Below are 14360 nucleotides of genomic sequence, written 5' to 3' on the forward strand. Positions count from 1 at the left end.
TTTTCACATAGAGATGAAAATCATTTTAGCAATGCCACTGGATATTTAATTACTTTCAAATTATATGCCAGAAGTACAGAGTAATTAGATTTTGTTAATTAAAGTAAATCAGAAAAACTTGCCTACCAAAAGAGACAGTCCCCTGTTTTCAGTCAGCCACATTCTTAACAATACTAGGACAGAGCATTTTAAGAAGACTGAGGGAGGTTGAGAAATATTGTTTATAATTTATTTATTTTATAAATATTAATTTTGTAAAGATCTATGATTTATTTTAATTACTATTATTTCATAAATAAAATAAAATAAGAGATTTTGAAAGATTAGATAGATAGGAAAAAGCAGACTAGAATAATATTTCAGGCCGATTAAGCTAAGAAAGAAAACACCTGAAATTTAGTAACTAAATAATTGTAACATTTCTGTTCCTGAATTAGCCTAATATAGACCCATCTTTAACCCCAGGTATGTGCTTTTACTTTGAAGACAGCTGTAAAACTTTTAGTGGCTTCCCCTTTGGGGAGGTAGGTTGTTAACATACCAGGATAATGACATCTTCAAGCTTATACAAGACTTTGCCTTGCTGAGCTCTCAAAGGGAGGAAGAGCCAAACTGATTTGAGAGCAGGGCATTTGGGGATCTGTTTTTCTCATGGATACAGTAAACACAACTATTAAAAAGTTGCCAAGATTTGAAACTAACCTATCTAAATGTCCATGTCCATCAATGGATGAATAAAGAAAATGTGATATACGTGTGTGTGTGTGTGTGTGTGTGTGTGTGTGTGTGTGTGACTTTGCGACCCCATGGACTGCAGCATGCCAGGCTTCCCTGTCCATCAATAACTCATGTCCAGCAAGTCTGTGATGCCATCCAACCATCTCATCCTCTGTCATGCCCATTTCCTCCTGCCTTCAATCTTTCTTATTTCTCTCAATCTATATGCTGCTGCTAAGTTGTTTCAGTCATGTCCAACTCTGTGCAACCCTATAGATGGCAGCCCACCAAGCTCCCCCATCCCTGGGATTCTCCAGGCAAAAGCACTGGCGAGGGTTGCCATTTCCTTCTCAAATGCATGAAAGTGAAGTCTCTCAGTTGTGTCCGACTCTTAGTGACTCCATGGACTGTAGCCTATCAGGCTCCTCTGTCATGAGATTTTCCAGGCAAGAGTACTGGAGTGAGTTACTATTGCCTCCTCTGCTCAATCTATCTATCTATCTATCCATCTATCTATCTATATATATAGAGAGAGAGAAATATGTACATATATATTTGCAAGCTCATCAATAATCTGCTATCTGCAAATATAAGAGAAATATCCAGCCTGTGTTTTTCAATTTTAATTTTTTGTGTCTTTCTAAAAAATCTTTTGTCATATTTGAAAGCAAATCATGTATACTGTCTCCAAATTATCGACCTGAATTGTAGCCTAAAATCTAGGCATGCCGTGTCTTCTCAACTCTTTAATTTATAGCTATCACTATATCTCATAAGTACCTCAAATTAAGATTCAAAAGCATAAGTCAGTATCATATTAACCCAGTTCTTCTTCTTCATAAATTGTCCATCTGGTTGATTAATTGGTTTTATTCATATATTTTTTAGCCAATAATTAATTAAATATGTATCAAATATTTATTAAGCATCGCTGAGTATCAGGTGCTGTTAGAACCCAAAAAATTTAGCATAATAAAATAGATACTTTCACCACCTTCATGAAATATATATTGTACTGGAGTAGAAAGACATTAAAATAGTCACACAAGTAAATGTAAAATTACAGTACTGTTTACTGCCATGAAGTACAGGTACTTGAATTTATGGTCATATATAGTAAGAAGGCCTAACCTAGCCTGGAACAGATTTTTTAAAATCTTCTCTGATAAATTATTTTCACAAGACAGTGTGTATCCTGGTGGTAAGAAGAATAAAGCAGAGAAAGGAAACTGCATGTAAATATACTGTGGTGGAAGAAATTACAATAATTTAAAAATCGTTGGTGGTAGGCAGAATTTAAATATGTCCTCTGCATTAACTTGCTAGGACTGCAGTAAGAAAGTTCTACAGACTGAGTAGCTTAAAGAGCAGAGATTGATTTTCTCATGGGTCTAGAAGTCTGAAATCATGGTGTTAGCAGGGTTGGTTTCTTTGGATGGCTGTGAGGAGAGCTCCATTTGAAACTTCTTGACTTGTAGACAGCCATATTCATATTCACGTGGTGTCTTTCTCGTGTGCATGCCTGTATTCAAATTTCTCTTTTACAGACATTAACTGTATTAAATTAGAGGACTATGCTACTTTCATGGGCTTCCCTGGTGGCTCAGATGATAAAGAATCTCCCTGAAGTGCAGAGAACCCAGGCTCAATCCCTAAGTTGAGAAGATCCCCTGGATAAGGGAATGGCAACTCACTCCAGTATTCCTGCCTGGAGAATTCCATGGACAGAAGAGCTTGGTGGGCTATAGTCCATGGGGTCATATGACCTCATCTCAACTAATTTCATCTACAATAACCCTATTTCCATATAAGATCACATTCTGAACAACTGAGGACTAGGACTTCAACAAATGAATTTTGAGATAGACATCATTCAACCAAATTTAACTCCAGATGCTCACTCCTTATGTACATAAACCTTCTCCCAGTTAATCAATGGAACCCTAACCTAGGTGCTGCTGTGAAGAGATTTTGCAGATGCAATTAAGGTCTTAAATCAGTTGATTTTAGACAGGGTTATTACCTTGTATGAGCCTAGCCCAATCAGCCGAGCCATTAAAGAGGACTGAACTCCTTTTGGTCACAGATCTATGACATAGATTTTTCTGTGAAATAGTCTCTGTATAGCCACCAATTATCCTTATAACCTTCATATATTCCTTATATATATATATTTATATTCTTCTGCAACATACCTCTTGCTACAGGCTGACATTTTATTTGGTAGTCTGTAAGTCCACCATGGAGCTTCCCAGGTGGCTCAGTGGTTAAAGAGTCCAGCTGCAAGGCAGGAGATGAAGGCAGACAAGAGCTCAGTCCCTGGGTTGGGAAGATCCCCTGGAGCAGAGCATGGAAACCCATTCCAGTATTCTTGGCTGGAGAATCCAACTGGACAAAAGCACTTGATGGGCTGCAGTCCATAGAGTTGTGGCCAAAAAGAGTCACACATGACTGAAGCAACTGCAAAGGCGCACATGCAAGCTTACCATGATCCTTACAGAAACAATTATTTTTTTCAGTCTTTTTCTTCTTTTTTTCCGCAAGCTTACTAAACTAGAAGAGATTCTTTAGGTGCACCTTGATTTGTTTAGATTGTAAGTCTTGAAACTTACCTTTTTCTCCTCCTTGAATGCACTTTCTTACTTTGGAACCTAACAAGATTGCCCATCAATCTTTTAGAATTTAACTGCCAGCATCTTTTTCTGTGATCTCCATTGCTTTTTCTTACTGCCAAAGATAGCCTTCTGATTACCAATATTTTTAGGTTTAAGATGTCAGGCTTCAGTGAAATTTATAATTTACCCATTATAGTGCATTTTTACATTTATAAATTCATATTTTCTGGCTCTGGTTCAACAGTATTCTGGTGATGATGCACTTAATGAATTGGAATAAGTAGGCTAAACTGTTTAATCTGCTTTCTCTCATTCTTTCATCTCTATGTCCATGTAAAAATTATGATTATTTCTGCTCTTGTCTTTTTATCTTGAGATTTCCTGATGTCTTCGTTTTGCCCAAACCCAGCCACCTGCTAGCTGACTGTCATTCACTTACCTGGTCACTTGGCTAATGCTGTTTTACAGGCATTTCCATTTGTGTCACATAGTCCAAGGTTGTATGTTACATTTGCTGCCAGCCATTCCTGTAGGTCATCTCCTGCTGTTAACCAGCCTTTGTATACATTCAGGCTTGAAGAGCTGCACTGGAGCAAAACAATGCTGACAGACTGGCAGCCTCCCAAACCCTTGTTGGTAAGAATCCTGTCGCGCCATTTGGTCTCTATCTCGGGGCTGACAGCACTTCCAAATCATCCTGCATTTTTTGGCCCCCAAACGATTTCTACTTCATAGACACCTTCCTTGAAAAGCATTTCCTTAAACAATTTTTGAAAAGGTAAAAGTCTGTCGCTAAATCAGGTCTGACTCTTTTGCGACGCCATGGACTGTAGCCCACCAGGCTCCTCTGTCCATGGGATTCCCCAGGCTAGAATACTGGAGTGGGTTGTCTTTTCTTTCTCCAGATCTTCTCAACCTAGGGATGCCAAACATCTTTTGCATTGCAGGCAGATTCTTTACCACTGAGCCATTAGGGAAGCCCTTTCTTAAACAATGGTAAGAGACTATTACATGTTCTATGAACATGTAAGCATAAATTTAATAGGAACTATTTTTTTTTTTACTTTTCATTTTAATAACTTAAAAATTTATAGAAAATGTGTAAGCATTGAATTAAATTCTTCACATCTTCCTCAAATAGCTTCACTGAATGTTTGCATTTTGACACATTTGCATCATATTCTGTGGGTGTCAGTGTGTGTGCACACCTGTGCACATGTATATAGATATTCTATATAGAAATAAGCATTTAGCTACTCAGCCTCCCAAAGTCTGAGGCTAAAGCAATGTAAATACTCTCTCACACATATAAAAATAACAGAAGACATACATCTGTTTACATATTACATGCATAAACATACACATTCATATGTAATTTTTGGCAAATTATTTGAGAATGTTGCAGATGGCATTTTTAGTCCAAAAATTCTGTATTTCCTGAACAAAACTAGTTACTTGCATAACTACAGTACAATTTTCTAATTCAACAAAGTTAACATTTATTATTATTTATAGGCATGCATTGGTGCTCAGTTTTATCCAACTTTTTGCAACCCCATGGACTGTAGCCCACCAGGCTCCTCTGTCCTTGAGATTCTCCAGGCAAGAATATTGGAATGGGCTGCCATTTCCTCCTCCAGGGAATCTTCCCAATCCAGGGATAGAATCCAGATCTCTTGCATATCCTGCACTGGCAGGCACATTTTTCTTACCACTGCACCACCTGGGAAACCCATTATTTATATAATTCACTAATATTATTCAGTTTTGTCAAGTACTCAATGATGTCTTTTTTAAAACACTGGCTCACTTGATTATCCAACACAGTTTATGAGTGTACACTGAATTTAGTTTTCATATCTCTTCAGTCTCCTTTAAATTGGAGTGGTTCTACTGCACTTTTCAAATTTTTCATGATATTGACATTTTAAAATATTACAGAATGCAACCCGATTGCTATAAGTTCCGTAGAATATTACCAAACTCATTTTTTTTTTCTGGATGTGTTCTCAAGATTAGCTCCATGTCCTATAATTTTGGACAAAATCAATATTGTGTTTGGCATATTTCTAATAATCAAAAGTGAATAAAGTATTACTTCTTGGTGTTTTATATGTTAATGGAGATCACAGGGGATGTAAGGATGTCAGAGATAGATTTGGATGTTTTCACTGCACTAAAGAGATTTTCAGAAAGCAACAGCAAGCAAAAAGTGACAATAATTCTAAGTTGGGATTTGGGGGCAGGCTATGTGCCCTATTTGTTTTAAGGGCTTTTATCTTTTGAAAAACCTTTTTTTGAAAGATATTTTTTTCATGTATAACACCAGGACATATTTAATGTTTACACTTTGATGAATTTGGAGATATGAATATAGCCATGAAACTATCACCAATATCAGGTTAATAAACGTATCTATTGCCTACTAAAACTTCTTCCATCCCCCTTTTCTTGTGGTAAGAACCCTGAATATGACATCTGCCCTCTTAATACAGTTTTAAGTATACAGTATGTAATTGTTAACTATAGGTACTATAATGTACATCAGATCTCTAGAACTTATTTATCTCGAGTGTCTTCCCTTACCCCCTGGCCAACCACCATGCTACTTCGCTTGTATGAGTTTGACTCTTTTAGCTATCTTATATAAATAAAATCATGCAATAGTACTGGTTATGCTTAGCCTAATAGTCTCCAATTCTATCCAAGTTGTTGCATATGGCAAGACTTCCTTCTTTCTCAGGGTGGAATATTATCCCATTGTATACAGTATTTTCTTTATCCATTCATCCACTGATGAATATTTAGGTTGTTTCCATATCTTGGCCATTGTAGATAATGCTTCTATAAATATGGGGGAACAAATACACTTCAACATAAGGATTTCAATTCTTTTGGATATACCCCGTAGTGAGATTGCTGGATCATATGATAATTTTACTTTTAATTATTTTGAATACTTCAAAATGTTTTCCACAGCAGCTGAACCGTTTTACATTCCCATCTACCGTGTACAACAGTTCCAGTTTCCCCACATACTCACCAACACTTAACTTTTGTCATTTTGATGATAGCTATTCTAACAGGTATGAGATGATATTTCATTGTGGTTTTCACTTGTATTCTCATGATAGTTAGCTATGTTGAGTACCTTTTCATGTATATTGTCCATTTGTATGCTTCCCTGGTGGCTCAGGGGTTAAAGTCCATTTGTATTTCTTTTTTTTGGAGGAATGTCTACTGATCTACCCAAGTCTCTCCCAAGTTTACAATTGGGTGTTTTGTTTGTTTTGCTATTGAGTTGTGTGAGTTTCTTATATACTTTGGATGTGAATCCATATCAGATACATGGTTTCCAAATTGTTGTTGTTTAGCCACTAAGTTGTATCCAACTCTTTTGCCACCCCATGGACTGTAGCCTACCAAGCTCCTCTGTCCATGGGATTTCCCAGGCAAGAATACTGGAGTGGGTGGCCATTTCCTTGATGGCCTTTTCATTTTGTTGGTTGTTTCCTTTGCTGTACAAAAGGTTTGTTACCACTGGAAAATGGGATTCTGGCACTAGCTGCCAATTTATATTATCACTGGTGCTCACCTATATTGAAATGCCTGTCGCAGAATTCACTTTGGCAGACTGGCTAACTACTATTTTAGGTGTTAATGGAAGTCATGCGGGATAGAAAAGATGTCAGAAATGGGTTTGGATGCTCTAACTGCACTACAGAGTTTGTTTGTTTGTTTTAAGTATTGTCAAGCAAGGAGGTTTAAGTTCTTGCCTAAATGCATAGTCAGGAAAACAGAAATTTTATGAAGGCTTTAAAAACTCATATCTTCATAAGTTACTAAAGTTCAGACATCAAATCTGCTCTCTTAGTTACTGAATTACAACTAAGATTGTATTTTCAGCCCACCAAATCCACTAGTTGAAATTTAGGACATTGATGGGAAAGTGGAATTCTGAGAAGTAGAATTGTAATAATTGAAGTTACTCTGTTGACTCTATATCTAGACTCCAAAAACTCATCAGGCCACAGGATTAGCTTGATTTTCACCTGTCTAGTAAAATTGTTTCTGCTTTGCCAAAAGAGCCTGTACTGATATTGTCAGAAGTAGTTCCTCTGCATAAGACAGAAATTTTCTTTGTATTCCACGCCCATCACCCTCCTGCCTCCTTACCTATAATAAGAATCAGATCTTTACATGTTCCTCAAGTCATTTTAAGAACAGGTGTGTGTGTGTGTGTGTATGTGTATGTGTGTATGTGTGTATGTATGTGTGTGTTAATCAATCGCATCCAACTCTTTGTGACTGTATGGTCTGTAGCTCACCAGGCTTTTCTGTCCATCTAACTCTTCAAGGCAAGAATACTGGAGTGGGTAGTCATTTTTTCTCCACGGAATCTTCCCCACCCAGGGATCAAACCCAGGTTTCCTGCATTGCGGGCAGATTCTTTACTGTCTGAGCCACCAGGAAAGCCTGCAGAGCATAAAGCTTACATACAAATGATAATAATAAACAAAAAAGTGATAATTGTAAAGGTGTGCTAATATATGTTGGTTAAGTCTTAAGGATCACCTGTGAATATTTCTGATGATATTAAAGCCACTAAGGGAAGAACATAATTTTACTTCAGTTTGAATTAATAAATATGGATATACTAACAGAAGTTATAGATTCAATTCAAACTTTAGGCAATTTGAATTTACTAAATTTTGTTATAGGCTTAATAAAACCTTCTCAAAGATTGTTTGTACTTACTGACTGATGTTACAAATTAAAATCAACAATGTCAGGAAGGAAAAATTCAAAAACCTGTGAAGTTGCCATCAGCTCAAATGTTCACAACCATGATATCGGACAGGGCTGTGAGGAAATTTCCTTCAGCCCATTTGAGAAACAGGATAGTCGTTGTCTCATTTTGGATGAAGGGAAGGAAGAAAACCAAACAGTAGATGTAAGTTGTTGTCAAAGTTATATTTTTATTTTAATAGGGTAGTAGTCTCACTGATATCCTTACTAAGTATAATTTAGTAAATAAATGTTTAAATGGAAATATTTATATAGGTCAATGATGAGAGTATGTTACAAGCCAATAATTATGATTAAAGGAAACAAAGGAAAAGAAATGCATTGATAAGGACAGCAAGGACATAATTCAAAAGTAGTATGGGATGGTCTGACTAGTCCAAGCATGAATGTCAATGCTCTGTGCTTAAGATGGGGTTTCAGAAATCAATGCGATATGGAATCCCAGGATAGTTTAAGCCAAAAAGCTGCATTTAACTATCAGAAGATGATGTATGTGGTTACTATAATAGATAATGGATATATTACATATGATATATTAATTTTATATATATATATATATATATCTCATCATTTTCATCAGTTCAGTTCAGTTCAGTCGCTCAGTCGGTCCTACTCTTTGTGACCCCATGAATCACAGCACGCCAGGCCTCCCTGTCCATCACCATCTCCCAGAGTTCACTCAGACTCACGTCCATCGAGTCCGTGATGCCATCCAGCCATCTCATCCTCTATCGTCCACTTCTCCTCCTGCCCCCAATCCCTCCCAGCATCAGAGTCTTTTCCAATGAGTCAACTCTTCACATGAGGTGGCCAAAGTACTGGAGTTTCAGCTTTAGCATCATTCCTTCCAGAGAGATCCCAGGGTTGATCTCCTTCAGAATGGACTAGCTGGATCTCCTTGAAGTCCAAGGGACTCTCAAGAGTCTTCATGACTAAACAATTTAAGGGAAACTTCAGTTGGAAGTAGTTGGACAGCATTTTAAGGCACTAGCTCTTTGTATAACCAAAACCAAATCCTATTCATAGGGAGGCCTGAATTGAGTCACCATGATCAAACACAGTGGCCCCTCAAACAATTTCCATGCCAAAGTTAAAACAAAGATCCAAAGGCAAACGATAAAAGGGAAAAGGGTAATATTTGAAAAGACTCTTAATATATGAGAACAGTCACTAAGTATTCTCACAGTCATTCATAACAGGGTCCAATAGCATTTGTTTGATAACTACGCCACTAGGGAAAGAGAGTTGCCAATAACCTTCGAGTGTAAGAGAACATTTGTTCTGAAGTCATTCCAGTTACCACTGTCCAACCAAACAGATGTGGTCCCATATTCAGTATGGGGACTTAGGGGAATCTTGTGTAAGTGGATTTGAATGAAAGGCCACCCCTAGGAGTTAAGTGACTTCATCTGATGTTTATTTTCTTAGACCTGGAATGTGTAGCTTAAACAGACATACTTAGAGCTTGATTGGCAAAAATCCAAGATACTCTTGATTTCTTGGTTACAAATATAATATTCTGTGTCTCCACTGTTGAATAGCAACTCTATTTCTTCTTGATATTCAGATAAATTACCTCAGCCAGTTCAATAAAATGTAATGAGTAGCCCCTTTTAGGGACAGGTATGAAGATAACCGTCTAGTCAAGGCTATGGTTTTCCCTGTAGTCATGTATGGATGTGAGAGTTGGACTGTGGAGAAGGCTGAGCGCCGAAGAATTGATGCTTTTGAACTGTGGAGTTGGAGAAGACTCTTGAGAGTCCCGTGGACTGCAAGGAGATCCAACCAGTCCATTCTGAAGGAGATCAGCCCTGGGATTTCTTTGGAAGGAATGATGCTAAAGCTGAAACTCCAGTACTTTGGCCACCTCATGTGAAGAGTTGACTCATTGGAAAAGACTCTGATGCTGGGAGGGATTGGGGGCAGGAGGAGAAGGGGACGATAGAGGATGAGATGGCTGGATGGCATCACGGACTCGATGGACGTGAGTCTGAGTGAACTCTGGGAGTTGGTGATGGACAGGGAGGCCTGGCGTGCTGCAATTCATGGGGTCGGACACAACTGAGCAACTGAACTGAACTGATGAAGGTAACATTGTTTGTCAGTAAGTGAATTCAAGTTTCAAATATCACTTTTCTGATAATTTAATGTTATGAGTCACTTAGATGGCACAATGTATATCTCTATGTCACATTCAGTATGTAACTCAGACTCTGTTATCCCTTAATGTGAATGTACCACAGTGCTCTAAGTATGAGAAGGAAGGAAAATGACAGATGCTATGTTAGGTGTTATATTTAAGGTTACCATGTATCCTGGTTTCCCCGGGACTGTCCATGTCTCATTTTGCTGAATTGTCCCAGCAATCTATTTCTCTTGGATTTTTTCATTTTCAAAGAAAGTATCATTAATATTAACATTGAAATACTTGTGAATGAGCTTGGCGGTCATTCATACAATACACACAACATCCATCATGATCTCATGCAATATATACTGATTCAGAGCCATTTTGGATATTTGCTCAGAGACCCAGGGAAACCTGTTGATAATATAAAGTCAGAAGTATTAAAAGTGTCACAAATGGGATAAACACTGCCTTGGCAGAGCCTCAGTAATGAATCCAAAGTTAGAATTCAAGGAATGGCACATAAAGAATATTGGGGGCTATGTTTATTCACAGTGATTTTAAAGAAGTTGATAAGCAAAGTCTCTGAGAGGAGGTTACCACATTTTGTAAACTACAGGTTTCCTGGAATTGCCAGAGGTCTTATTTTGGAATACAGTATTCTAGGAAGAGTTTCTATATTGTGCCTTATCCTGAAACATTCAGATATGAAAGAGGTGGTTTTAAAACAACTTTGATACATTGTGCTGAGTGTAATGGTTTGATATAACTTATTCTGTTGCCCCATAAATATTTTGAAAACTGTAATTATGTCTTTCATTTCTCTACACAATGCAGTGAGCAACTACCTTAATACCCAGCTGTGGATGTGACTGGTGATAGAAGCAAGGTCCGATGCTGTAATAAGAGCAATATTGCATAGGAACCTGGAAGGTCAGGTCCATGAATCAAGGCAAATTGGAAGTGGTCAAACAAGAGATAGCAAGAATGAATGTCGACATTCTAGGAATCAGTGACTAAAATGGACTGGAAAGGGTGAATTTAACTCAGATGACAATTATATCTACTACTGCGGGCAGGAATCCCTCAGAAGAAATGGAGTAGCCATCATGGTTAACAAAAAAGTCTGAAATGCAGTACTTGGATGCAATCTCAACAACGACAGAATGATCTCTGTTCATTTCCAAGGCAAACCATTCAATATCATAGTAATCCAAGTCTATGACCCAACCAGTAATGCTGAAGAAGCGGAAGTTGAATGGTTCTATGAAGACCTACAAGACCTTTTAGAATTAACACCCAAAAAAGATGTCCATTTCATTATAGGGGACTGGAATGCAAAAGTAGGAAGTCAAGAAACACCTGGACTAACAGGCAAATTTGGCCTTGGAATGCAGAATGAAGCAGAGCAAAAAACAATAGAGTTTTGCAAAGAAAATGCACTGGTCATAGCAAACACCCTCTTCCAACAACACAAGAGAAGACTCTACACATGGACATCACCAGATGGTCAACACTTAAATCAGATTGATTATATTCTTTGCAGCCAAAGATAGAGAACCTCTATACCGTCAACAAAAACAAGACCAGGAGCTGACTGTGGCTCAGATCATGAACTCCTTATTACCAAATTCAGACTCAAATTGAAGAAAGTAGGGAAAACTGCTAGACCATTCAGGTATGACCTAAATCAAATCCCTTATGATTATACAGTGGAAGTGAGAAATAGATTTAAAGGCCTAGATCTGATAGATAGAGTGCCTGCTAAACTATGGACGGAGGTTCGTGACATTGTACAGGAGACAGGGATCAAGACCATGCCCATGGAAAAGAAATGCAATAAAGCAAAATGGCTGTCTGGGGAGGCCTCACAAATAGCTTGAAAAGAAGAGAGACGAAAAACAAAGGAGTAAAGGAAAGATATAAGCATCTGAATGCAGAGTTCCAAAGAATAGCAAGAAGAGATAAGAAAGCCTTCAGTGATCAATGCAAAGAAATTGAGGAAAACAACAGAATGGGAAAGACTAGAGATCTCTTCAAGAAAATTAGAGATACCAAGGGAACATTTCATGCAAAGGTGGGCTCAATAAAGGACAGAAAAGGTATGGACCTAACAGAAGCAGAAGATATTAAGAAGAGGTGGCAAGAATACACGGAAGAACTATACAAAAAACATCTTCATGACCCAGATAATCACGATGGTGTAATCACTCATCTAGAGCCAGACATCTTGGAATGTGAAGTCAAGTGGGCCTTAGAAAGCATCACAACAAACAAAGCTAGTGGAGGTGATGGAATTCCAGTTGAGCTGTTTCAAATCCTGAAAGATGATGCCGTGAAAGTGCTGCACTCAATATGCCAGCAAATTTGGAAAACTCAGCAGTGGCCACAGGACTAGAAAAGGTCAGTTTTCATTCCAATCCCAAAGAAAGACAATGCAAAGGAATGCTCAAACTACCCCACAATTGCCCTCATCTCACACGCTGCTAAAGTAATGCTCAAAATTCTCCAAGCCAGGCTTCAGCAATATGTGAACCGTGAACTTCCAGATGGTCAAGCTGGTTTTAGAAAAGACAGAGGAACCAGAAATCAAGTTGCCAACATCCGCTGGATCATGGAAAAAGCAAGAGAGTTCCAGAAATACATCTATTTCTGGTTTATTGACTATGCCAAAGCCTCTGACTGTGTGGATCACAGTAAACAGTGGAAAATTCTTCAAGAGATGGGAATACCAGACCACCTGACCTGCCTGTTGAGAAACCTGTATGCAGATCAGGAAGCAACAGTTAGAACTGGACATGGAACAACAGACTGGTTTCAAATAGGAAAAGGAGTACGTCAAGGCTGTATAATGTCACCCTGCTTATTTAACTTATATGCAGAGTACATCATGAGAAACACTGGACTGGAAGAAACACAAGCCAGAATCAAGATTGCCAGGAGAAATATCAATAACCTCAGATATGCAGATGACACCACCCTTATGGCAGAAAGTGAAGAGGAACTAAAAAGTCTCTTGATGAAAGTGAAAGTAGAGAGTGAAAAAGTTGGCTTACAGCTCCACATTCAGAAAACGAAGATCATGGCTTCTGGTCCCATCACTTCATTGGAAATAATTGGGGAAACAGTGGGAACAGTGACAGACTTTATTTATTTGGGCGCCAAAATCACTGCAGATGGTGACTGCAGCCATGAAATTAAAAGATGTTTACTCCTTGGAATAAAAGTTATGGCCAACCTAGATAGCATATTCAAAAGCAGAGATATTACTTTGCCAACAAAGGTCCATCAAATCAAGGCTATGGTTTTTCCCATGGACGTGAGAGTTGGACTGTGAAGAAAGCTGAGCGCTGAAGAACTGATGCTTTTGAATTGTGGTGTTGGAGAAGACTCTTGAGTGTCCCTTGGACTGCAAAGAGATCCAACCAATGCATTCTGAAGGAGATCAGCCCTGGGATTTCTTTGGAAGGAATAATGCTAAAGCTGAAACTCCAGTACTTTGGCCACCTCATGCGAAGAGCTGACTCATTGGAAAAGACTCTGATGCTGGGAGGGATTGAGGGCAGGAGGAGAAGGGGACGACAGAGAATGAGATGGCTGGACGGCATCACTGACTCGATGGATGTGAGTCTACGTGAACTCCGGGAGTTGGTGATGGACAGGGAGGCCTGGCGTGCTGCAGTTCATGGGGTCGCGAAGAGTCGGACACGACTGAGCAACTGAGCTGACCTGTACAGAAACAATAATTTGTCAGTCAAGTTCAAATTTCAAATAGTATATACATTTAGTTATTTTAGTGCTAGCTTTTATTCTTTATATTTCCCATTGTGTGTGTGTGTGCGTGTGCACACGCTCAGTTGCTCATGTCTGACTCTTTGGGCACCCATGGACTGCAGCCAGCCAGGCTCCTATGCCCATGGAATTTTCATTGTAATAAGATAAAATCATACGCAATTCTACTTATATTGGGATGAACTATTTTTATTTTTATCCTTGTTTTCAGATCCTGGTATTCATACAATAGAAGATACAAATAACATCATACATCATCATGTACCTCGTTCCGTAAGCCAGCACCCCAAACTTGCATG

This window comes from Ovis aries, chromosome 10 (assembly GCF_016772045.2).
Source record: "Ovis aries strain OAR_USU_Benz2616 breed Rambouillet chromosome 10, ARS-UI_Ramb_v3.0, whole genome shotgun sequence".
NCBI lineage: Eukaryota > Metazoa > Chordata > Mammalia > Artiodactyla > Bovidae > Ovis > Ovis aries.